At 42.2% G+C, this 25,587-nt stretch overlaps 1 protein-coding gene and 1 pseudogene across 9 annotated transcripts in view; one reads left to right on the top strand and one right to left on the bottom strand.

The window, feature by feature from the left end:
• Positions 1 to 25,587, bottom strand: part of LOC145537002 (casein kinase I-like) — an 83,759-nt gene that overhangs the window by 52,312 nt on the left and 5,860 nt on the right. The window lies entirely within an intron of this gene.
• LOC145537001 (casein kinase I pseudogene) lies at positions 3,301 to 9,349 on the top strand (annotated as a pseudogene). Its single transcript, XR_014076124.1, has 3 exons — positions 3,301 to 3,357; positions 3,627 to 4,088; positions 4,313 to 9,349. The product of XR_014076124.1 is annotated as a casein kinase I pseudogene (transcript).

Raw genomic sequence — 25,587 nt, forward strand, 5'->3', positions numbered from 1 at the left:
AGTTCCTTTGCATAGCAATATAAATTTCTAACATCTCTGTTTCAGTTTTCACCAAAAAGTAGACAAAGAACTGGTTGAACAAGCAGAAGACAAATGAGTAAAGTGATATAAAATTTCAACAACACTCAATCAAGTTGACTTATATATTAGAGAACACTGCACCCATCCTTGGCTGAATATGCATTCTTTTCTGAGGACACATGAAACATTCTTCTAGATAGACCATATGTTGAAATCAGATGGAGTACGTTTTCCGACAACAATGGAATTAAGTTAAAATTGACCCAGAAAGAAGGTGTCAAGAGAAAATGCCTGTATTTTCGAAGACTAAATGAAACAGCAGTAGAGGGAGCTATGTGAATTGAGAAAAAGTGTAGATGCCGGGTTTTCTTGGTGGTCCAATGGTTTAAGAGTCTGCTTGTCAAGGCAGGGGCTGCCCGTTCAAGTGGCTCTGTGCATTAAAACTACTGAGGCTGCACTCTAGAGCCCGGGAGCCAAACTGCTGAGCCCGTGCACCCCAACCACTGAAGCCTGTGTGCTCCAGAGCCTGTGTTCTGCAACGAGAGAAGCCACTGCAATGAGACACCCTCGCACCACACCTAGATGGTAGACCCTGTTTGCCACAACTAGAGAAAGCCCATGCACAGGAACAAAGACCCAGCACAGCCAAAGACATATGATAAATAAATTTTAACAAAGTATACATGTCTCCTTCAAAAAGGAATAAAACACAAATTTCCCATTAACATGAGCAACAAAGTAGAATAAACTTCAAGCCCTGGGCAAGATTATTATTTTTTCCCCTCTCAACCACACTATTCATTCATTTATTATTGGAGTATAGTTATAGTTATAGTTTATAGTTATAGTATATGTTAGTTTATAGTTTATAGTATAGCATACTATAGTATATTATACTTTATAGTATAGCTTAGTTTACAGTTATAGTTTGTACTGCTGTGTTGCTTTCTGCTCTACAGCATGTGGAGTCAGGTATACACACTACTATGTATAAAATAGATAACAAATCAAAAGTATTATTTTTAAAATGAAAGACTGTTATTTACAATGGATGGCAGAAATTTATGAGTAGATATTTTTATTCTATACATTACATGTAAGTAGGCCTTTAAAAGGCATAGCCTATGGGCTATTATGGTAAAAATCACTAAAAGCAACTTCCTATCTTCCTCTGATCCCCCTGCACTGAACTGGTGACCCCCAATGGGGATGTATTTACAGGTGTCAGTGTCCTTTGAGGACATGACTGCGGACTTCAGCAGAGAGGAGTGGCAGCACCTGGACTCTGTTCAGAGGATCCTGTACCAGGACACGATGCTGAAAACTACAGCCACCTCCTCTCACTTGGTATGCACAGCTACCCTGTGAATCTATGAGGACCCTGTTATGAGTAAAATTGTGTCCATCCAGGAAAATACGCTGACGTCCTAACCCCCACTATTTCTGAATGTGACCTTAATTAAAAATAGGGTCTGAGAGGGTAACAGGTAGGAAGGCCAGAAATCCCAGAGCGGCAAGAGAAAATAAACTGCAAGTGGCAGACGTTCTTTTACCTTCTCTGTAAGTGTTGACGACATCTGCTTCTGCCTTGAGCTAACCAATATGTTTTTCTTATGGAAACGTTTTTCTTAAGCTATGTTAGTGGAACCATGTATTTGCTTTGGAAACTGCCTTTCTTCACAATGGTTCTGCCTAGGGCTAACTTTTTTTTTTTCTTTTCTTTTCTCAACCCTCCGGCTCATAATGGCTCAAGAAACAAGTATTCATGTCAATTGTTTTATGGCTGGGGGAATGACACCCTTTGGGCCCTCCTATCTCAAAAATGCTTATTGTGGGAGAGGGGCCTGGTGAAACTCCCTCAGCCTTGAGGTGTCTCTCTTATCTGATTAATAAGCTTGCTAACAGACATAAAACACTTTGCTAAAAAACTAGCAAGGGGGCATTCTTTCTGCCCCTTTCTGATGTCCAAGTCAGAAGCTTTCTCTATCTCTCTTATACTTTAATAAAATTTTGTTACCCAAAAGGTTCCAGTGGGCAAGCCTTGCCTCTTGCCCTGGATCGAATTCCTCTCCCCCAGAGAACACGAATCCTGGCGTAGCACACGGCTCACAGCAGTAACCTTTCAGGTCTTCCCAGAAGTAATCAAGCTAGAACGAGGTCATTAGGTGGGCCCTAATCCAATTTGCCTGGCATTGTTATAAAAAAGGGAAGTATAGACACAAAGACACGCAAACACACAAGAGAGACCTTGCGGAGGCACACAAGGAATAGATGACCGTGTGATTGGAGTGATGCAGCTATAGGACAAGACGTGCCTGAGGCCACCAGAAACCAGGAGAGAGGCATGAAACACAACCCTCCCTAGCAACTTCAACACGAGTATGACCTGGCTGACACCTTGACTTTAGACTTCTGTCCCCCAGAACTGCAAGACAAGAAATTCTTGTTGTTCTGAGCCACACGGTTTGTGGTACTTTGTTACAACAGTCCTAGGAAACTACAGCTTTCTGTACTTGGGAGTGGAGTGCTATTATAAGAAACACCTAAAAAGACATGGCAGTGGCTTTGTACTTGGGCAGCGGGTAGAGGCTGGAAAAATTTGTAGGTGCTTGACAGAAAAAGTCTAGGTTGCCTCAAAGAAACTGGTGGGAGAAATAGGAATAACTGTGTTTTTGCTGAGGCTTCCCAGGTGATGCTAGCGGTAAGGAATCCTACTGCCGATGCTGGAGACTCAGGTTACATCCCCGGGTCATGAAGATCCCCCAGAGAAGGAAAGGGCAGCCCACTCCAGTTTTCTTGCCTGGAGAATCTCACGGACAGAGGAGCCTGGCGGGCTACAGTTCATGGGGTTACAAAGAGTCGAACCGACTGAAGCAAATAAGCACACAGCAGTGGCCAAAGAACCTAGCATGTCTGGTACCTACCCGTTTAAAAAATGAATTCTAGGTATTTCCTAAAAGAACTAGAATATTTAGAAAAGCTAATTTAATCTTAATTTCCGAATAATGCTTTACTGATTGAATTTAACACATGATGAATACGAGAAATTAATAGCTTTAGCTATTTTTACCCTGCACAATGTTAGGTATAACTAGGTATTTAATAAGCATAGCATATCATGGTGAAAATCATTAAAGACAACTAACTTCTTAGATCTCTTCCATCCAACCCCCAGTGCTGACCATGTCACCTTGAATGTGACTGTATTGTAACAGGGGTCATTCGAGGACGTCACTGTGGACTTCAGCAGGGAGGAGTGGCAGCACTTGGCCCCTGTACAGAGGTGCCAGTACCGGGATGTGACACTGGAGACCTACAGCCACCTGTGCGCGGTGGGTAAGTAAGCACAGCAGCCCTGTGCACCTGCCAGGGCCCTCAGAGAGGCTGCTTCCATTCTCAGCTGCTGAATGCTCTGGGGCATCCGAAGTGTGTAATGGTGTCATCTTTAATTTGCCAGAGATACTTCAGTCCTATTACACTTCTTTGAATATTACTCTATTCCCAGGGAAATGGGACCCCTTTCCTAAAGAGCAGATAGAAGCGTGGTTGAAAGGCCCTGAAACCCAATGACCTGGACCCAATCCTGTATCGTGTCCTGTTCACAGGGAACCAAGCTCCCAAACCAGAGGTCATCTTCAAGCTGGAGTAAGGAGAGGGCCCATGGACATTGGAGGAGGAAACCCAACATCACAGCTGTTCAGATGTGTGAACTGAGGAGATGGGGAACGTGGAGTAGATCTGTTTTTCTAGGAGAGGCTGATGCCTTTGAAAGGCTCTGAAGAGAATCTGGCTTGAAGGTTCTAAGAGCGCCCGTGATTCCTTCCCCAGAGTTCTCTGCGCCACGAAGCGCCCTCCTGGAACTCGGGGCAGTTTGTGTTGGCTGCAGCCGTTGTACCAAGATGGCAGCGTCGGCGGGGTGACGAGGGATCTCGCCTGGCCTGACCGGAGCCGGCGGCAGTGTTGGCAGCGGTATCGCCGCCATAACTTCACGGCTCCCCAGCCCCCGAATTCGCCGCGAAAGCGAGGCCGTGGCCGCCGCCAGAAACGAGTGGCTCAGCCTGCTAAAGGTGAGAACCCCCTTAACAATCTGAGGGCTGGTGAAAAGAAACCTGACAGTAGCGGTGGTCAGGTTCCCCTTGGCCGATTCTGGGCCCTGTAACGCTGAGAAACAGCCAGCGTTTTCTGTTTCTAGCCTGCCTTCACAGCCTTGCTCCGTGGACGAGCCCTACGGGCGTCCATCGTCCCCTTAGAGGTGTCGGGAATTAACCCCAACCCCATCTTTGTCTCTCAGGATGGCGAGCAGCAGCGGATCCAAGGCCGATTTCATTGTCGGAGGGAGATACAAACTGGTACGGCAGATAGGGTCTGGCTCCTTTGGGGAGGTTTACTTGGCGATTGACCTCACAAACCACGAGGAAGTGGCAGTGAAACTAGAATCACGGGTGAGGCAGCCCCGGTTGTTATATGAGAAGCAACTCTATAATATTCTTCAAGGTGGGGTTGGCATCCCCCAGATACGGTGGCATGGTCAGGAAACGGACTATAATGTGCTAGTCATGGATCTTCTGGGACCCAGCCTTGAAGACCTCTTCAATTTCTGTTCAAGAAGGTTCACAATGAAAACTGTACTTATGTTAGCTGATCAGATGATCAGTAGACTCGAATATGTGCATACAAATAATCTGATACACAGAGACATTAAACCAAAGAACTTACTAATGGGTACTGGGCAGCAGTGGAAGAAGTTATTCCTTATTGATTTCGGTTTGGCCAAGAAGTACAGAGACAACAAGACAGGGCAACACATACCCTACCGAAAAGGTAAAAGTCTCATTGGCACGCCTTACTATGCTAGCATCAGTGCACATCTTGGTATTGAACAGAGTCGCCGAGATGACATGGAATCACTAGGATATGTTTTGATGTATTTTAATAGAGCCAGCCTGCCATGGCAGGGAGTAAAGGGTGAAACAATGAAGCAAAAGTGTGAAAAGATTAGCGAAATGAAGATGACCACACCTGTTGATGTTTTATGTGACGGATTTCCTGTAGAATTTGCCATGTACTTAAAGCATTGTCGTGGGCTGTCCTTTGAGGAAGCCCCGGATTACACGTACCTGAGGCAGCTATTCAGCACTCTTTTCAGGACCCTGAACTACCAACATGACTATGCATTTGATTGGATATTGTTAAAGCAGAAAGAAGCACAGCAGGCTGCCTCTTCAATTGGGCAGAGTCAGCAGGCCCAAACCCCCATAGGCAATCTAGCTGACACAACCAAAATAAGTGCAAGGGTCCTAAGCATGAATCAAGGAACAGAAGACACAGAGCAGGAGATTGGAGCAGCAAATTAATTTCCCTATAAACTGGCTCTGGTCAGCCGAGATGGTGTCTCCTGAGTTGAAGGCTCTGTAATTAGTGAAACATGGTATCCGGTTTACTATTTCACTTTTTCAAGTGGAAAAGTTCACTAAATGCTTGACGCACACAAATTGGTGGGAAAATTGTGCCTATGCCAATTTTAATTCAAATCTTTTATTTTGAACTATACTGCTTTGAGAGAATTTCAGAAGAATAGCCTGTACAGTTGTTATGGTTGTTAATGCATACTGAGGGTTTATCCATCCCTGGGGTTTGCAAGTTGTTCACTTAAAACATTCTTAACATGGTTGGCTTCTTGTGTGCAAGCCAGCTGATACGGTAGCAATCAAAATTCCAAGTTTGAGCATATGAACGACTCTGCTTGCTTACTTGAGCTAGAAATAACAGCATCTTATGTGAAGACTTAAGAAAAACTCAGTGACTATTAGATTATCCTTAGGACTCTGCATTAGTTCTCTCATGTTCTTGGTAGTTAAGAAAAAGCATATTTGTCACAGAATTTTAGTTAGCATCTTACAACTGAACATGTATATACATTGCTTAGATAAAGGTAGTCACTGTAAACATCTACATGACCTAGAATTTGTTTTTATTTTGAAATGGGAGCTTGTTGGTTTACAGATTCATTAAAAACTGTAAACTGTTTCTTTTAAAAAAAAGGCTCTAAGCTTTCAGAGCTCTGCTTAGACAGAGTTAACAGAAGCCCCTTTGATACTTAAATGCCATCTCCTAGTATGACCCTTGCCAATATCCACTGTCTTCTTTGCTTGGCTTTTTGGCAGGAGAGCTATCTGCCCTTCCCCCATCCCTATAGTCTAGATCAAGGTGCTACTGTCTCAAGCACCTTGCTTTCTTAGTTATTTTTTTCCTTCCCTAGTATTCTGTGCTTCTTCTGTCCTGCCTGCCCCTCCCCCACCATAGATTTTGTCCTTATGCAATGGGAATCCATATATCTGCTTCCTTTCAAAACCACCAATTCTTGGCTCCTGCCAATCCCTTTCCATTTCCTCTCCAGCTTCTCAACTGTCATCTAGAACCAGTCTCATTTCATTTCACATATGTCAACAGTGACATCAGATCCTATACTCTTGCTCATCACCCCATGTCTCATCCTCAGTTGCTAACTTCCTGGTGTTTGTGCTTCAATTTCTCTTATAATCAGCTACTTTGAATGTTAATTGTATTTGTTATCCATGTGGGATCCCATTCTTTCAAGTGCTTGTTCTTATTGTTCTATCCATGTGTAACTGTAGATTTTTTGGTCTTTTCCTTGTTGATGAGTACCTCATTTTCTTTTTACAAACTTTTTTCCTTCCATTCCCTCTAACTGAAGGGCGCTGTCTACTGTCCTCTGCTCTTCCCTTCCTTAATGGAATCCTCCATCCATTCTGAACACGTTTTATTTTCCTATTCTACTGACTCATATAGTGATACCTTCAGTCCTTGCATTACAACTGTACCCTAGTACCAGAATTTACCTATGTGGAGTGACATTTCTCACAGCTGTGCAGTTCCTTCATTCTCAATATATTATTAACTGAAATCATCATTTCCCAAATCAGATAGTTTTCTCCAGTATTCTTCACTCTGCAATTCCTCTTTTTTTTCTCTTTTTGAAATTGTTTAAATGCCCCACACTTTTTAAGTCCTATCTGTGTCACCACAAAGCAAGTCCACATTTTATCCTGGTTGGATTATTCTGTTCCTAATGGGATTAACTGATTCCATTTTTTAACAAGTTCATTTTAGGTGCTATGGACAGATTTCATTACCTAAACCATGACACTTATCTTGTACTAGCCTTATGAAATAAAATTGCAGTTACTCCCTGTTTATGTAATAGATGATAATGAAACTTTCCTCTTAATGACAACAGGCCCCTTATTTCCAACTGACCACAACTCATGTTTAACTCCAGTTTTCTTAATGCTTCCTACATAGGAAATTTCTGTGTCTAGGCTATTGATGATTTAGGGCTCTATTTAGATACAGGCTTCACCTGTTCCATAAAACTGGGCCCTTAATCACTCCAGTATCTAATATTCTTTTCCTTTTCTCACCCCCACCATCCCATAGAAACTCAAAACAAATAAAAATTTTTTGCCCCTTTATGTTAATTTTTAATTGAAAACTTTTGGAGAGATGATACATTCATAACGATTGAAATTCAGAAAGTGTGAAAGAGTACACAGTAAAAAAGTCTCACTCTCACATCTACTCCCCAGTTCTCTTCCTCGGGGACTACCAATGTTCATCATTTTTTACTTTCTTTCCAGAAGTATTCCCTTACAAATAATGCTTTTAGACTGTCTGGTGTATGATTATTTTCCATCCTTTATCTATGAAAAATCTTTAAGAATAGAAAAATAATATTTTATTCTTAAATTTTCTAGTGGAAAATGTAGAAGCCTGGTCAAGTACTGACATTAATAGTTTTGTGGAGATGTTTCAGTGGGTTTTTTTAAAGTGTGTCAAAAAGAGTTCAAAGAATTGATTGTTGGTAGGAAGGGGTGAAGTGGCTTGAGAACAAAACAGAAATTCAGCCTTGTTCATTAATCACTCTAGTGAAGCAGACAACTCTCACTCAGAAAGCATCAAGATGGGCAGCATAGTGTCTTCTTCCAAACTCAGAGAAAATTACGTCTCCCTAAAGTTGTGGTGAGACTGTGGACTAATTTTCAGAGCATAGTGCTCTTAACTGATCTATGAATCACATGTATATTTTGAACTGGCACAACAGAGCAGAAAGAGCCAAATTAATGGAAGAAGTGTATGTGAGTAATTATTGGATTGGGGAATGCACTGGATTTTTTGAGGACATGTTCATGACTAGCAGAATGCAAACTCACATCCATAGCTATGGTCCCAGACTGATGACTCTATTTATGTGCTGATAAGGAAGTCTATGGGCTCAGGATGTTAAAGATAATTATTTTCAGCATAGGCATTAACTTTTTTACATTGAATAGTGGTAGCTGTAACTAAATATTATTGCCTCTAATGAATTTTGTGCACATATACTAAATGAAGTAGAAAGTTGGAAAAAGTCTCAATCCATGCCTATGAATCGGGATGCTTAAGATCTATAGAATAAATGAAATGAGGCTTGTGGATATAAAGAGTACAGCATAGGAGTGAAAGAATAGTGAAGTTTGGCAGAGATAAGACACAGTTCTGGATTTCACTATTTTAGCCTGACCAAAAGAAGAAAACAAACTGGATTTCATGATCTGATCAGGCTCAGTATTTTAAAATTTGGTATAATGGGATAATAGCATAACTTACTCGTTCTATTTAATATTATAAACCTATTGTATTTCATCTTCTGTACAAAGCATCAGCGATTTCCCCTTCCAGCCGAGTTGGTACATTACTTAGGGTAAAGATGAGCTGCTGGAAGAACTAAATGCGTACCGTATCGTCTATGTAAGTGGAGACATGCTGTCTTGTTTTAATCTCTCCTGCATATGACCCATGTCATCTTGGGAAAATTATTTACCTGTTCTGGGCTTTAGTCTCCTCTTTTAAAAATAGGTATAATAGTATCTAGCTCATATGGTTTCTGGGAGAATCAAATGAGTTTGTATGTGTGTACATACTTCTGTGTTTGTAGTAAGAACCATAGGAGTGTTTTCTGTCATCGTCACTGTCATCATCATCGTCTGGTTTGCCTGTGCCCAACCTCGATCAGTTGCATGTAACTCCTCTATATTTGGCTAACTGTTTTAAATTTGAATTTTGCCTCCTTTTTCTCCTTTTAAGAGAGAAACGTGGGATTGAAATCATACACTCGATAACTACTGTAAAAGCTTCATTTCACAATGAGAAACTGGATCAATTCAAGAGGAATTATTCATTGTTTCTTTTAATTAAAATGATTACTCATTTTAAAGAAAAAACTGTGACAATATGATGACCAGATAAATATAAGGGAAACCAAAATACACCTTTGTGTCATGTTGCTTTCATCAATAAGAACATATTGAATAAGTATAGAGAGTGTGAACATAAGTACACTGTGAAAATAACTTACATGATCCCATAGTTAGTTCATAAGAACAACCCCTTAAAAGTTATTCACTTGGAAATGGTTTGAAGTAGACCTTAAACTTACAAGTTCTAACATAAGTAACATAGGAAAACCTTGAGAAGATTATTGGTTGTAGTCTAATTTTACTTATCCCTTTTTCTATACCATGTCAGTTCTCATCTAAATGAGAAATTCTGTGAACCTAATCAGTGTGGGAAAGCCCTCAGCCAGAAACAAAAACACATTGTTCATTGATAATTTCTTACTGGGAAGATAGCCTATGTACGCAGTGAATGTGGAAAGGTCTTCACTAAGAAGCCATACTTCTTTGTCCATCTGATTAGTCATTCTGTGGAAAAACCCTATTAATGCAATGAATGTGGTGAAACTTTCACTCATCAGTCGGTAGTGAGGTTGCATCAGAAAATTCATTCAGGAGAGAAACCTTACATATGCACTGAATGTAGGCAGGCTTTTATTACGAAGACCCACTTGGTTGCACATCATAGAATTCATAGTGGAGAGGAACCATATTAATGCAGTGACCATGGGACATCTTTCCCTTCCAAATCACAAATGCATGAGCATAGAAAAACTCACACAGAGAAAAAACCCATACGTGCACAAGATGTGGGAAGATCTTCACCAAAAGATCCAATCTCCTTATACACCTGGAGACTCGGACTGGACAAAGAGCTTATGTTTATACTGAATGTGGAAGGGCCTTCACTTACAAGTCAGTCTTGATGACACATCGGAGAATTCATACTGGTGAAAAATCTTATGAATGCAGTGAGTGTGGGAAAATCTTTACAGAGAAGTCACACCTCACTGTACACCTGCATGTTCACACTGGAGGGAAACCTTCTGTATGTACTGAATGAGAAACATCCTGAACTCCCTCATGACCAGTCTAGTAACACCTCCCCATTCTTCTCTAATGCTATCTTACCTTTGGTACCTCATGAACCTTCCTGACTTCCCCATTCCTGCAGTGGTATATCTCAGAAGGGGACTGTTCCATCCTCAATTATCACCCTCTCCCATAATTGTATGTCTTAGGAGATAATTTCTCTCTTGCTCCCATGCCCTATACTGAGGACACCACTGTGGCACTATAAATATCCCAGAACTCTATATATCTCAGATCGAAACACTCCCCTATCCTACTCCGGGAATCTTTCTGGACCATGGATCAAACCTGTGTCCCCTGTGTTGGCAAGTGGATTCTTATCCACTGTGCAACCAGCGAAGTCCTTAGTGAGTTTTAATCCTAGTAGTATAAAACATAGTATGCCTATTACTAAATACCTAATAGAAAATAACATTTTGTAGAAGAACATATAATTGAAATTTCTGCAATTCACTGTGTTCATGCAGTAATAGTTATTCTTTACTAAAAATGAGGACTATGTAGACAGATGAATGGATAGAAAAGATGTGATATATAGGCTTCCTGGGTGGCGCTAGTGGTAAAGAACCCGTTTGCCAGTGCAGAAGACGTAAGAGACATGGGTTTGATCCCTGAATTGGGAAGATCCCCTGGAGTAGGCAGTGGCAACCCAGTCCGCTATTCTTGCCTAGAGAATCCCCATGGACAGAGAAGTCTGGCCTGTTACAGTCCATGGGGTTGCAAAGAGTTGGACATGACTGAAGTGACTGAGTGTATATGTATATACTCTCTTTCTCCCGCCCTCTCTCTCTCTCTCTCTCTCTCTCTCTCTATATATATATATATATATATATATATATATATATATACACTCAGCCATCAAAAAAGAATGAAATCATTCCATTTGCAGCAACCTGGATGGACCTAGAGATTATTATACTAAATGAAATAGAGAAGGACTGATACCATATGATGTCACTTATATGTGGGATCGAGAACATGAGAGTCTCTTGCACTGCAAGGAGATCCAAACAGTCCATCCTAAAGGAGATCAGTCCTGAATAATCATTGGAAGGACAGGTACTGAAGCTGAAACTCCAATACTTTGGCCAACAAATGCGAAGAGCTGACTCATTTGAAAAGACCCTGATGCTAGGAAAGATTGAAGGCGGGAGGAGAAGGGGACGACAGAGGATGAGATGGTTGGATGGCATCATTGACTCAATGGACATGAGTTTGAGTAAACTCCGGGAGTTGGTGATGGACAGGGAGGCCTGGCATGCTGCAGTCCATGGGGTCACAAAAGAGTCGGACATGACTGAGCAACTGAGGTGAACTGAACTGAGAACATGACACAAATGAACTTACCTACAAAATAGAAACAGACTCACAGAGAGACATAGAGGACAGACTTGTCTTAGGCAAGGGAGAGGTGAAGGGAGAGGGATGGATTGGGGATTTGGGATTAGCAAATACAAACTAATATATGTCCAATGGACTACCAACAAGGTCCTACTTCATAGCACAGGGAACACTATTCAATATCCTGTGAAAAACTATAATGGGAAAGAATACTTAAAATGTATGTATATGTATAACTTTGGCATACGGCAGAAATTAACACAATATTGTATTAATAAATCAACTATACTTCAATAAAAATATTGATAAAAATGAGGACTAAATTAAGCCCTCTTAAGTACTCCAGCTAGTTTGAGAACCACTAGAAACACCTTTCCTAGGCAGTAGAGTACCAGATGTTATGCTGGGAACTGAGTAGGGAGAAACTTGGCCCTGTAGCAACGCTGAAATGTGAAAAGCAAATACAGGTAGGTAGGAAAGGTAAATTCTCCACGGGAGGGGGGGCAGTCAGGAGACCTGGCTCCAGTCCACTACTGTTACAACCTCAGAAACCTTGCCAGCTCATGTGCCTTCTCAGGCCATTTAATTCATTTTTAAGAGGATGAGGAAGAACTAGAAGGGCCCTAGAGACTGTGCTCACCCTACTACCCTGCTGTCCTCCAAGTTCCGAAAAAAGAGATTTTTCTAGATCAGGATAGAGGGGAAGTCAGCAAATCCCCAAGTATCATGAAAAAGGAAGCTCTGGTGGCGATTAGCTGAGCACGTGCACAGAGCCAGTGGGGAGTGCTGGACATCAGGGGGCAAAAACTGTATGAAATTAAACACACATACACAAATGAATACATGTAAAATGGGAAAATCAGAATAAGAGCAGTGCTTTCTATCAATGTCAATATCCTGGTTGTGATCATAGTTTGACAAGATGTTACCACTGGGGTGAAACTGGATACTATGGACTAAATGTCAGTGTCTCCCCCTCCCCAGATTTCATAGATTGAAATCCTTACCCTCAAGGTGATGGTACTAGGAGATGGGACCTTTGGAAGGTAATTAGGTCATGAGATTGGAGTCCTCATGAATAGAGTTAGTGCCCTTATAGGAAGAGACATGAAATGGATGTGGGACACCAGCCATGTGGTTCTTTCTCACCCTCAGCAGGGGGATGGTGATCCATCTCAGGGGCAGCAAGTCTGGAATCTGCCCCACCTGCCTTTTCCCTTAGTCCCTAGTGCCAAGTCGGGGTCATCTCCTTACTGAATTCCTGTCGCTGGAACCCTCTCCTTCCTCACCTCACACACACTGCCTTGTCCCTCTGTAGCCAGGACTGGGGACCACTGGGGAGTGCTCCAGTTGGCTGGCATCTTCTTGCTGGGCTCCAGGCACCAGGCTGTCTTGCTGACAACTCTGGGAACCCCAGGTCAGGTGGGCACCTGTGGATTCAACCAGAGCTGCTGGGGCCAGAAGGGAGATTCTGCAGGCTTCACCATGGGGTTTGGCCTAGGGGCTCTACAGAGACCCCAAGAAACCTGGAGAGACAGTGCCCACATGCTCAGTTACTTAACATTCACCCCACAAACACTTCTTGCAGGCACTAAGGAGTAGCTAGCTAGATTGGATACTATTGAAGAGAAAATTTCAGAAAAAACCCAACTCTGGTTTATAGTCAAGGTGGAATATAGGGAAGATTATCAGATTTGGACAAAACTTAGTGAAGATTTGAATCCCAAGTCTCTCACATGTTAGCTGGGAGAATATGAAGAAGTTACTTGTGGACACAAGTTCTAAAACCAAGAAAATATGCATATCTTAAGGAGTGATGAAAAGTACATGGGAGACTTCCCTGGTAATCCAGTGGTTGAGATTTCACCTTCCAATGCACTGGTGTGGGTTCAATCCCCGGTCAGACAGTTAAGATCCCAGGTGCTTTGCAACCAAAAAAAACATAAAACAGAAGCAAGGGCTTCCCTGATGGTCCAGTGGTTAAGAATCTGCCTTGCAATGTGAGGGACACTGATTGAATCCCTGGTCAGGGAAGATTCCGTATGCCTTGGAGCCACTAAGCCCGTGTGCCACAACTACTGAGCCTGTGCTCTACAGTCTGAGAGCCAAAACTACTGAGCCCACGAGCTGTAACTACTGAAGCCCATGCAGCTAGAGCCTGTTCTCCACAACAAGAGAAGCCACTGCAATGAGAAGCTGTCACACCACAATTAGAGAGTAGCCCCCAATCACCACAACTAGAGAAAGTCTGCATGCAGCAATGAAGACTCACCATAGCCAAATAATAAAATGAATAAATCTTTTTAAAAGACAGAAGCAATATGGAAACACATTCAACAAAGACTTTAATGGTGGTCTACATCAAAACAAATTTTTTTAAGTACATGAAATGCACTTGTAATGGTAATGGGTGTGTTGTTACTCATGTCATGTCATGTCCGACTCCTCATGACCCCATGGACTGCAGCATGCCAGGCTTCCCTATCCTTCACTGTCTTCCAGAGTTTGCTCAAACTCATGTCCGTTGAGTTGGTTATGCCATCCAACCATCTTATCCTCTGTCGCCCTCTTCTTTTGCCTTCAATGTTTCCCAGCATCAGGGTCTTTTCCAATGAGTCAGCTCTGCATCAGGTGGCCAAAGTATTGGAACTTCAGCTTCAGCATCAGTCCTTCCAATGAATACTCAAGGTTCATTTCCTTTAGGATGGACTGGTTTGATCTCCTTGCAGTCCAAGGGACTCTCAAGAGCCTTTTTCAGCACCACATATCAAAAGCATCAATTCTTCAGTGCTCAGCCTTCTTTATGGTCTAACTCTCACATCTGTATATGACTACTGGAAGAAAACACAGCTTAGACTATACGGACTTTTGGCAACAAAGTGATGTCTCTGTTTTTTAATACACTTTCTAGATTTGTCATGGGCTTCCCTTGTGACTCAGCTGGTAAATAATCTACCTGCAATGTGGGAGACCTGGATTCGATCCCTGGGTTGGGAAGAGCCCCTGGAGAAGGGAAAGGCTACCAACTCCAGTATTCTGGCCTGGAGAATTCCATGGACTGTACGGTCCAAGGGGTCGCAAAGAGTCGGACACAACTGAGCGACTTTCACTTCACTTCACTTCTAGATTTGTCAAAGTTTTTCTTCCAAGGAGCTAGTGTCTTTTAATTTCGTGGCTGCAGTCATCATCTGCAGTCATTTTGGAGCTCAAGAAAATAGTCTGTCACTGTTTCCATTGTTTCCCCATCTATTTGCAATGAAATGATGGGACCAGATGCCATGATCTTAGTTTTTGAATGTACAGTTTTAAGCCAGCTTTTTCTTTCACCCTCATCAAGAGGCTCTTTAGTTCCTCTTCGCTTTCTGCCGTTAGGGTGGTATCATGTGCTTATCTGAGGTTGTTGATATTCTCCTGGGGAAGAAATGAGCAGGGTGACAATATACAGTCTTGTCGTACTCCTTTCCCAATTTGGAACCAGTCCATTGTTCCATGTCCAGTTCTAACTGTTGCTTCTTGACATGCATACAGGTTTCTCTGGAGGCAGGTAAGATGGTCTGATATTCCCATCTCTTTAAGAACTTTCCACAGTTTGTTGTGCTCCACACAGTCAAAGTTAAGCATTGACTAAATATTAGCAATTACTGTTAAATTAAATTACAATTAAAAGGCACATATCAAGGCAACTCATTTAACTTTCACAATTCTGAGAATTAGTTCCAACTATTATTATTCTACCCATTTTACAGATAAGAAAATAGAGACTTAGTGATTTTAAAGTCATGTGCACTAACATCACAAAACAAGTGGAAAGACAGGATGCAACCCAGATCTGTTCCAAAATTCACAGTCTCAGCCACTATGTAATACTGCATCAAATGCCCAGTATTTGACCTGCTCTGATCTATTGATAATTGGTCACCTGAGGTCCCAGATCCCTGAGAGCATGTCACTGTTACCTCTGGCTGATAGCACAAGCCACCGATGACTGATTCTGAACCACATCAAATGCAGAGTGCTACAGAAAATCTAACAAAACTAACTAAACACCGTCAGGGCACAGGCTCTTAATATTAATTCGTGTGGATTGCAAATTACTTTTCCAAGAGGGAAAATAGCCTGGGAGAAGGCAATGACACCCCACTCCAGTACTCTTGCCTGGAAAATCCCATGGACAGAGGAGCCTGGTAGGCTGCAGTCCATGGGGTCGCTAAGAGTTGGACACGACTGAGCAACTTCACTTTCACCTTTCACTTTACATTGGTTTTATTTATTCTTTTTTATTTTATTTATTTTTTAATAAATTTATTTATTTTAGTTGGGGGCTAATTACTTTACAATATTGTAATAGTTTTTGCCATACATTGACATGAATCAGCCATGGGTTTACATGAGTTCCCCTTCCTGGACCCCCCACCCACCTCCCTCCCCATCCCATCCCTCTGGGTCATCCAATTGCCCTGGCCCTGAGCCCTTGTCTCATAACACCTTTCACTTTAATGCATTGGAGAAGGAACTGGAAACCCACTCCAGTGTAATTGCCTGGAGAATCCCAGGGACGGCGGAGCCTGGTGGGCCGCCGTCTATGGGGTCGCACAGAATTGGACACGACTGAAGCGACTTAGCAGCAGCAGCAGCAGCAGCAGCAGCAAAGGCCCCTCAAATAATCCCCAGCACACGATTCCAATAACATACTCCCACCAGGAATCCAATCATTGATCTGTCTAGACAGCCAATAACTGATCCTTACAGTATCTGAAATGGACTCAAGGAGAGGCCAGACACTGATCTTCCAGGCCCCAATTAACTTACTCCACATGATCATGATTCCTGATACTGATAGGACCCCAAATCACTGATCCCAGGTATTTTCAAAATAAGACCCCTCAGAAGTCTCCAGTTGCTAAAGCTCTAATGCTCTTAATTATTCACTGACCACATCAGCCCTTCAATCATGATCCTGCAGAGGTCTTAATCACTAACTTCTACAATCAACGATTCCAAAGATGTCATTATTTCCCCGCCAAAATGCCCAAGTATTGTTTGCTAAGGGTTCCCTCAAATGCAAATTCACTGTTGACAAATTAGTAACTCCAGCAGGGCTTCCCATTACTGATACCATTAGGCCTGAAATCAGTGGTTCCTAATTATGCCTACACATCAGTATCAAGCTAGGATCTTCTAAGAATGCTTATTCAGAATTCCACTCCTGAACAAGTGTAACTGAATATCTGTAGGCCCAGGCATCTTTGTTTGTAAAAACTCGACAAGATTCTGATGCACTGTGGGGAGTGGGAACCATTCTTTTTGTCATTATCAAGCCATTATTGAATTCTTATGTTCAACAGGAGTATCAGAATGGTGGCTGTGGCTCAGCTGGCAAAGAATCTGCCAGCAGTGCAGGAGACCTGGGTTCGATCCCTGGGTTGGGAAGATCCCCTGGAGAAGGGAAAGGCTACCCATTCCAGTATTCTGGCCTGGAGAATTCAATGGACTGTATAGTCTATGGGGTCGCAAAGAGTCGGACATGACTGAGTGACTTTCACTTTCATTATTATTGTACAATTTTGATTTCCTTAATGTTGGGTAACCTTATCCTCCCCTCTCAGATGATTAATTTATCTTAAATTTTATTTTTGGCTGTTCTGGGTCTTCGTTGCTGCTTGGGCTTTTCTCTAGTTGTGGTGTGAGGGCTTCTGCAGTGGTTTCCCTTGTTTCAGAGAATGGACTGTAGGGCACTCCAGCTTCAGTAGTTGTGGCTCCCGGGCTCTAGAACACAGGCTCAGTAGTTGTGGCACATGGGCTTTATGGCATGAGGGATCTTTCCGGACCAGGGATCAAACCTCCATCTCATGCACTGCAGGAGGATTCTTTACCACTGAGCCTCCAGTGAAGCCCAGGATCCAGTCTTAAATTTGATCTTCCCTTGCATGCATCTTCTCAGTATCAGACTTCTCTTACAACAATGGAATCCAGAGTCATTTAACATTTATGGACCATGGAGAGAAAAGGAATTCAATGTTAGCAGCCTATATCCTTCCCAAAGATACCCTTTTTCTCAGCCAGAGTCAAAGAAGGTTAGTTTTAGACGTGAAATACTTTAAAAAGTGTTTCATCAATTTACCATATTGAAAGAAAACATTCAAGGAAGCATTTAAATAAAAAGAAAATTGTCAGAAGTGAGATCTCAAAAGAACAAAACAATGGGTATATATACACACAAACACACAAGTTCACTTTGTCATCATGAGATCTTTGAAAACAACAGGAAGCATATGTATGTAAATGTGTGTATAATCATAACAGAGGAAGAAAACATGACTGGGAATTTTAAATTAAAAATGCTAGGTGTCTTTTTAAGCAGAAACCTAAAGAAAATATAAATGGCCCATAATAAAAAAATTATCTTGAAAGGTCAAGAAGTATAATGGTTTGTCTTGCTGAAGAAAACTAAAAGGAGAGGGCATGTCTCTAAAGGTATAATAGAGAAAATATTAACATTTTTAATATAACTGCTTTACAATGTTGTGTTAGTTTCTGCTGTACAATGAATCGAATCAGCTATATGTTTACATATATCTCCTCCCTCTTGGACCTCCCTCCCACCCTCTAATTCAACCCATCTAAGTCATCACAGAGAACCAAGCTGAGGTTTCTCTGCTTTATAGCAGGTTCCCACTAACCATGTATAGCTATGGCTGGGAACCTGCTATAAAACACAGGAACCTTAGCTTGGTGCTCTATGATGACCTAGATGAGTAGGAAATAGCAACCCACTCCAGTATTCTCACCTGGAAGATCCCATGGATAGAGGAGCCTGGTAGGCTACAGTCCATGGGGTCACAAACAGTCAGACATGACTGAGCGCATGCACGCATTCACACACTCGCGCATACACACACATACACACAGTGTGTATATATGTGAATCCTAATCTCCTAATTTGCCCCACTCTCCCTTCCCCCCATCCACATATCCATTCTCTATGTTTATTTCCAGGGCAGGAATAGAGATGCAGATGAAGAAAATATAAATTAATCATGCTTGATAGAAAAGGGAAGATATACCTTTAAAGATTTTATATAAGTTAAAATTCCCTGACTTAAAAAGTGAGTGGATTGGGGAGAAAGGGTAGGAATGATCATACCTGCATTAACTCATCAAAACTAAGAACAGAAAAAAGAAAGTAGAAACTAATATAAATAGTAAACATAAAATAATAAGGCATAGAATTAGCATAGAATTGGTATAAGGTTAAGTTTCTACAGGTTTCAAGGAACATTCATGACACAAACCACATTATCTAACCACTGAGAAATTAGGTTAGAAATCAATTTTTTTTAAGATTAACTTTATTGCAAAATAGAAAACTGCTTCAAAGTGCTTACACAGGTGAAATGAAAAAAAAATCATAACTGAAATTTTAAAATACTTATTAATGAACAATAATGATAATACAATACAACATATCTTGTGGGTCTTAGATGGAAATGTTTAGCCTTAAGGCTTAAATTAGAAAAAGAGGGATTGATTAATAACTCGCTGGGCATCTGATGTAAAAAACCCCATCATGAACCCACAGTAGCCCCATAACCAAGGTAGATTCCCCCCATCACTCAGCTCAGAGTAGCCAACCAAACCCTTTCAAAATCATCCCTGACTGGTGCTAACCTGTAACCCCTGACAACTCCTTTGCTTCCGAGTTCCAACCTCTGCTGCTGCTGCTAAGTCGCTTCAGTCGTGTCCGACTCTGCGCGACCCCATAGACGGCAGCCCACCAGGCTCCCCCGTCCCCGGGATTCTCCAGGCAGGAATACTGGAGTGGGTTGCCATTTCCTTCTCCAATGCATGAAAGTGAAAAGTAAAAGTGAAGTCGCTCAGTCGTGTCCGACTCCTAGCGACCCCATGGACTGCAGCCTACCAGGCTCCTCTGTCCATGGGATTCTCCAGGCGAGAGTACTGGAGTGGGTTGCCATTGCCTTCTCCATTCCAACCTCTAACACCTTGGTATTTAGTGGAGAGGCAGGGTAAGTTGAAAGCTCATGCTCAAGAGTACTTGGGAAGCCATATTCCCCAGTCAACAGGCCGCTTTCACGCAGAGTCCATTAGAGTTCCTTTACCCTTTGCAGATTTGCTAGGCTTCTAATATGGCTGCACCCAAGTGTCATTGCTTCTTAGGGACTGCCATCATGGAAGGGTGTCCTTGCACTACAGTGGAAGAAGCTGTTGCCTCCCGTCTCACCCAGCAGGCCAGTGGGGCTGCCCTGGGAGAAGGTAGCCTGCCCTTATTTGGGTAGACTTCCTGGTGTGGGAGGGTCTTTGGGGTTAGGCTCTGAGGGGCTGCTAAAGGCAATGCACGGGTGAGAGGGGTGCCGTTATTAATGAAAAGAGTAAGAATATCCCAGAATAAGCCCAGGAGATACTGTTATAGCAGAAATTGATTAAGGTTGCTTCCAATATGCTAGGTCTTATTCTTTTAAGCCCACTCAGCCATTTTCGCGGAAATGTTTCTCTTTTTCACTTAATTACATTTTGAAAATGATTATTTCTAACCAGAGCTGTACATTGCACGTGGTGTTTGCTTCTCTGAGAAAGCACTCCCTAACACTCCCTTCTTTTGTGAGCATTCTTTATCCCAGAAAGAAAGTCACAGTGTGATAGCTTCAAGGTCTACCAAAACCCACCCAAGACTGCCTGACACCAACTTTGACCATGTAGAAGTTTTCCAAGAGGAAAGAAGAATGAAAGCTTGCATCTGCCCTACTCCTTACCTGCAGCACTCCCTTCCCCTCCTAAACTATAAGACTCCCTTTCTATTTTCCCAAGGGAGGGCACAGTCTTGAGGTCACTAGGCTGCTGTGACCTCCTTTGCCTGGCAAAGCAATAAAAGCTACTCTTTTCTACTTTACTCGAAAGTCTGTCTTTGCATTTCTATTCAGCATCGGAGAACATGATAGCTTATGGTGAATGGTGTCGGATTCTTGATCTCCAAAGAAGATTTAGCTTCGGGACCAGGGACCAGGCTTGATCACTCAAGAGCTTTTGTGTAGCAGAGTTTTATTAAAGTATGAAAAGGGACAGAGAAAGCTTCTGACATAGACATCAGAAGAGGGACAGAGAGTGCCCCCCCTCACTAGTGTTAGCAAGGGAGTTATATACTTTTTAAATTAGTTATTACAATAAATCAAAAGACTCTCTCCAGGTTGTAAAGATTTACTAGACCCACTCCCATAATTTACATTTTAAGATAACAGGATTAGCCAAGGTTTTCAGGAAGGAGAAACTGTCCTCAAGCAAGATACATTGTTGTTATATAATCCTTAGTACAGAGTTTGAACTGAGTTGTTTGTTGTGTAATCATCAGTTCTGGGCTTAAACAAAAAAGTCTTATGTGACTAAGGAATGTAGAGAAAAAACAAATGTTTGTCCTTTCCTCCTCCTTGAGAATTCCAGACCCCTATCTCCACTTTCAGAGCCCCAGGCCCCTTTCTCCTCCTCAGAGACCCCAGACTTCTTATCAGCCTGCCTAGGAATTGACTCTCTCATTCCCAACTTTTCTTTTAGGAGAATTATGTTGCCAAGGGAAAGGGGCGTCATTTTCATTCCATAACTACTTCCTGCTGTTGAGGGGCGCAGTCCCTAAATTGTTGAGGCAACATATTCTCCTAACCCTCATATTGAGGGTCTCTGATCCAGGGGCTCCAAGTAATAGTTGGAGGAGGTTGTGGCACTGGTAGGAGCCTGGACAATCATTTGTAACTTAAAAGCTTTCAAACGGTTAGAAACAAATCCAGTTACACAGTTACAGATGCAGGGAGCAAACAGTAAAAACAGAACAATTAGAATTATTATGATTAAGATTGTTTTCCACGATGAGACGCTAGTTAACATTTCCCAAAGTGAGGTGACTGAGGCTTCAGGAGAATCCATAGCCTGAATCATCTTGTTCATGTGTTTAGTAAAGTGAGTAACATTAGTACTCATATCTGGTATATATGTACAACATTGGGTATGAATAATGGCACAAGTTCCTCCTTATGCAGCCATTAGAATATCTAAGGCCAATCCGTTTTGTAAAACCACCTTTCTAATTTGTATTTGTTCAGTTTTAAGGGCTTAAAGTTAGTCAGAGCATCAACTCATAGCATAACATCTGATCTGTAGTTCCCAGAGAGGAACCGAATATTGTAGCCAGATAATCATACCAGTGAAATGCAGATCTTGCCCAACGAGTTTTAAGGTGTGGCAGATTAGTAGGCTTCTCTGAAAACTCGGAAGCCATGAGTAAAAGATAGACCTAGGGTGCATCTTCCTATTCAGCCAGGGCGAAGCCACACCCATAGGTAAGAGTCATATATCCAGTAGGTCCCATTTGGAGCAAATCAGTGTGACTGATTTGGGATCAGTGTGACTGATCCCAATCAGTTCCTGGCCAGGCAAAAGGAGGACCTAAGCTGGGATTGGAAAACACAGGAATGATTGTACTGTATATTTCTTGAGGCAAAAATCCCAGTTGTTTCCAATCATTATAATTAAGTTGTCAGCTAGCTTCTGGGGATGGTTCTATTTTTTCCCCAGCATATGGAAGCATTAGATAGTAGGCGTCCCTTTTTAGGAGTTAGCCATATGACCTCATCCCATATTTGATAAACATCAGGTAGAAAACCACCAGATCTAGACCCATTTATCTTCTTATGTGCAGTAAAATAGTCTAAACCAGGTTAAAACATAATCAAAATTAAAAGTTATGTTATGTCCATAGTTACATCAGTCCATCTTAGGATTGTTAGATGTCATCTGATCAAGAAAAGCCGTCACATATGATTGTTGTTGGTCAAAGTATTCTCAGAGTTGAAGAAAGTCCTTTCCTTGAAGTGGAGAAACCCACCATGGGAGTCTTCAATTGATGAGGAGGGGAGTGCTCAGCAGACCCAGCAATTAGACCAATTGTGGAATGTAGTGTAGGGATGAGTCCAGGACAGGAAGGCACTGTCTTGAGAGTCAAATGGCAGACTCAGGATTTTTGGAGTCAGCAGAAGCAAGCCCACCTAGATTCTCAGGCCCATCTCAGTTCCTGGCTCAAACAGTGGCTTGTTTGACTCAAAGGCTGGGTCAGGAGTCAACCTCCTGGTAATGTCTGTTGAAAAGCTAAAAGCTGAGTCACATAGTTAATTTTAAGGCTTCAGGATCTATCACAATATCTGTGCACAAAAACAGTCTGTCATAGAGACAGTCCCTTCTTCTTAGGGGCAGTTTGAGCCCTCATTAAAGCTACGGGTAAAACTTTAATTGTCTTGTGTTTCCTGAGTTAGATTATGCAGATGTCTCTTAATAATGTCATTAGCTTTTTTCTACCTTTCCAAAAGACTGGGGTCTCCAGGAACAGTGTAAGTGACATTCTATTCCTAGAGCTTTCAACACCCCTTGAGTTACAGCAGCTTTAAAGGTGGAGCACTGTTGCTCTGAATTTTAGAGTTTAAGATCCCAGTTACATCATGAGGAGTCAGTACAGTAAGATTTTGCCCATTCATTAACTTCCAGCTTTAGTGGATACTGCTTTTGATGTTAAAATAGGTGAAGGTCATGGAGCTTGATAAAGACAGGAACAGCATTTTGTGCTCGACCCACAGTTATTCCATCAGTTCACACTCTAGGATTTACAGTTTGTTCCATTAAAAAGAGCTGGTTCTATATCCATGAAAACAGAGGCCTGGACCTTGTTCAGTATATCCCTCCCCAGAAGGGGTGAGGGAGACTCTGGCTTGTTTAGAAACCAGTGAGAAAACAGCACAGAGCCCCAGTTGCCACTTAAAGGATGACTGACATAATAATGTTTGGCTCATTCAGACAGTCTCATTAAGGTAGTGGATCAGGAGGAAAGCGGGCCAGGGGCTTCAGTGAGCAGAGAGAAAGTTGCCCCAGTGTCCAAAAGAAATCAACTGATCGACCCTCCCACAGTTATTAATACCCAGGGTTCCTCAGGTGTAATTAGGACGGTAGCTTGTGTGGGGACCCCCAGCCACCTTCAGTCCAGATTGTCTTGAGAGTCCGACCCCTGGGGCCTACACCTCGGAGGGCAGTCTCTTCTCTAGTATGGTTCTTTGCAGACCAGACCTGGAGCCAGGGGCAGCTTAGATGCCTGAGGGCAATCCCACTTGAGATGTCCCTCCTTTCCACAGTAATAACAGGTCTTTCCCTTTTCACCTGGGTTCCTCTGGACATTTTTCCTCAGGCTGTTTCTGTTCAGTTCACTTCAGTTCAGTCACTCAGTCGTGTCCGACTCTTTGCAGCCCCATGAATCACAGCACACCAGGCCTCCCTGTCCATCACCAACTCCCAGAATTTACCCAAACTCATGTCCATCGAGTCGGTGATGCCATCCAGCCATCTCATCCTCTGTTGTCCCCTTCTCCTCCTGCCCCCAATCCTTCCCAGCATCAGGGGCTTTTCCAATGAGTCAACTCTTCACATGAGGTGGCCAAAGGATTGGAGTTTCAGCTTCAACATCAGTCTTTCCAATGAACACCCAGGACTAATCTCCTTTAGAATGGACTGGTTGGATCTCCTTGAAGTCCAAGGGACTCTCAAGAGTCTTCTCCAATATCACAGTTCAAAAGCATCAATTCTTCGGTGCTCAGCTTTCTTCACAGTCCAACTCTCACATCCATACATGACTAATGGAAAAATCATAGCCTTGACTAGATGGACCTTTGTTGGCAAAGTAATGTCTCTGCTTTTAAATATGCTATCTAGGTTGGTCTATGTTGGAAATTTGATCTCTGGTTCCTCTGCCTTTTCTAAAACCAGCTTGAACATCTGGAAGTTCACGGTTCACGCATTGCTGAAGCCTGGCTTGGAGAATTTTGAGCATTACTTTACTAGCATGTGAGATGAGTGCAATTGTGTGGTAGTTTGAGCATTCTTTGGCATTACCTTTCTTTGGGATAGGAATGAAAACTGACCTTTTCCAGTCCTGTGGCCACTGCTGAGTTTTCCAAATTTGCTGGCATATTGAATGCAGCACTTTCACAGCATCATCTTTCAGCATTTGAAATAGCTCAACTGGAATTCCATCACCTCCACTAGCTTTGTTTGTAGTGATGCTTCCTAAGGCCCACTTGACTGCACATTCCAGGATGTCTGGCTGTAGGTGAGTGATCACACCATCGTGATTATCTGGGTCATGAAGATCTTTTTTGTACAGTTCTTCTGTGTATTCTTGCCACCTCTTCTTAATATCTTCTGCTTCTGTTAGGACCATATCATTTCTGTCCTTTATCGAGCCCATCTTTGCATGAAATGTTCCCTTGGTATCTCTAATTTTCTTGAAGAGATCTCTAGTCTTTCCCATTCTGTTGTTTTCCTCTATTTCTTTGCATTGATCACCGAGGAAGGCTTTCTTATCTCTCCTTGCTATTCCTTGGAACTCTGCATTCAAATGGGAATATTTTTCTTTTTCTCCTTTGCTTTTTGCTTCTCTTCTTTTCACAGCTATTTGTAAAGCCTCCTCAGACAGCCATTTTGCTTTTTTGCACTTCTTTTCCATGGGGATGGCCTTGATTCCTGTCTCCTGTACAATGTCATGAACCTCCGTCCATAGTTCTTCAGGCACTCTGTCTATCAGATCTAGTCCCTTAAATCTATTTGTCACTTCCACTGTATAATCATAAGGGATTTGATTTAGGTCATACCTGGATGGTCTAGTGGTTTTCCCTACTTTCTTCAATTTAAGTCTGAATTTGGCAATAAGGTGTTCATGATCTGAGCCACAGTCAGCTACAGGTCTTGTTTTTGCTGACTGTATAGAATTTCTCCATCTCTGGCTGCAAAGAATATAATCAATCTGATTTCGGTGTTGACTAACTGGTGATGTCCATGTGTAGAGTCTTCTCTTGTGTTGTTG

This window comes from Giraffa tippelskirchi, chromosome X (genome assembly GCF_054371585.1).
Source record: "Giraffa tippelskirchi isolate mGirTip1 chromosome X, T2T-mGirTip1v1.2.pri, whole genome shotgun sequence".
Classification (NCBI taxonomy): domain Eukaryota; kingdom Metazoa; phylum Chordata; class Mammalia; order Artiodactyla; family Giraffidae; genus Giraffa; species Giraffa tippelskirchi.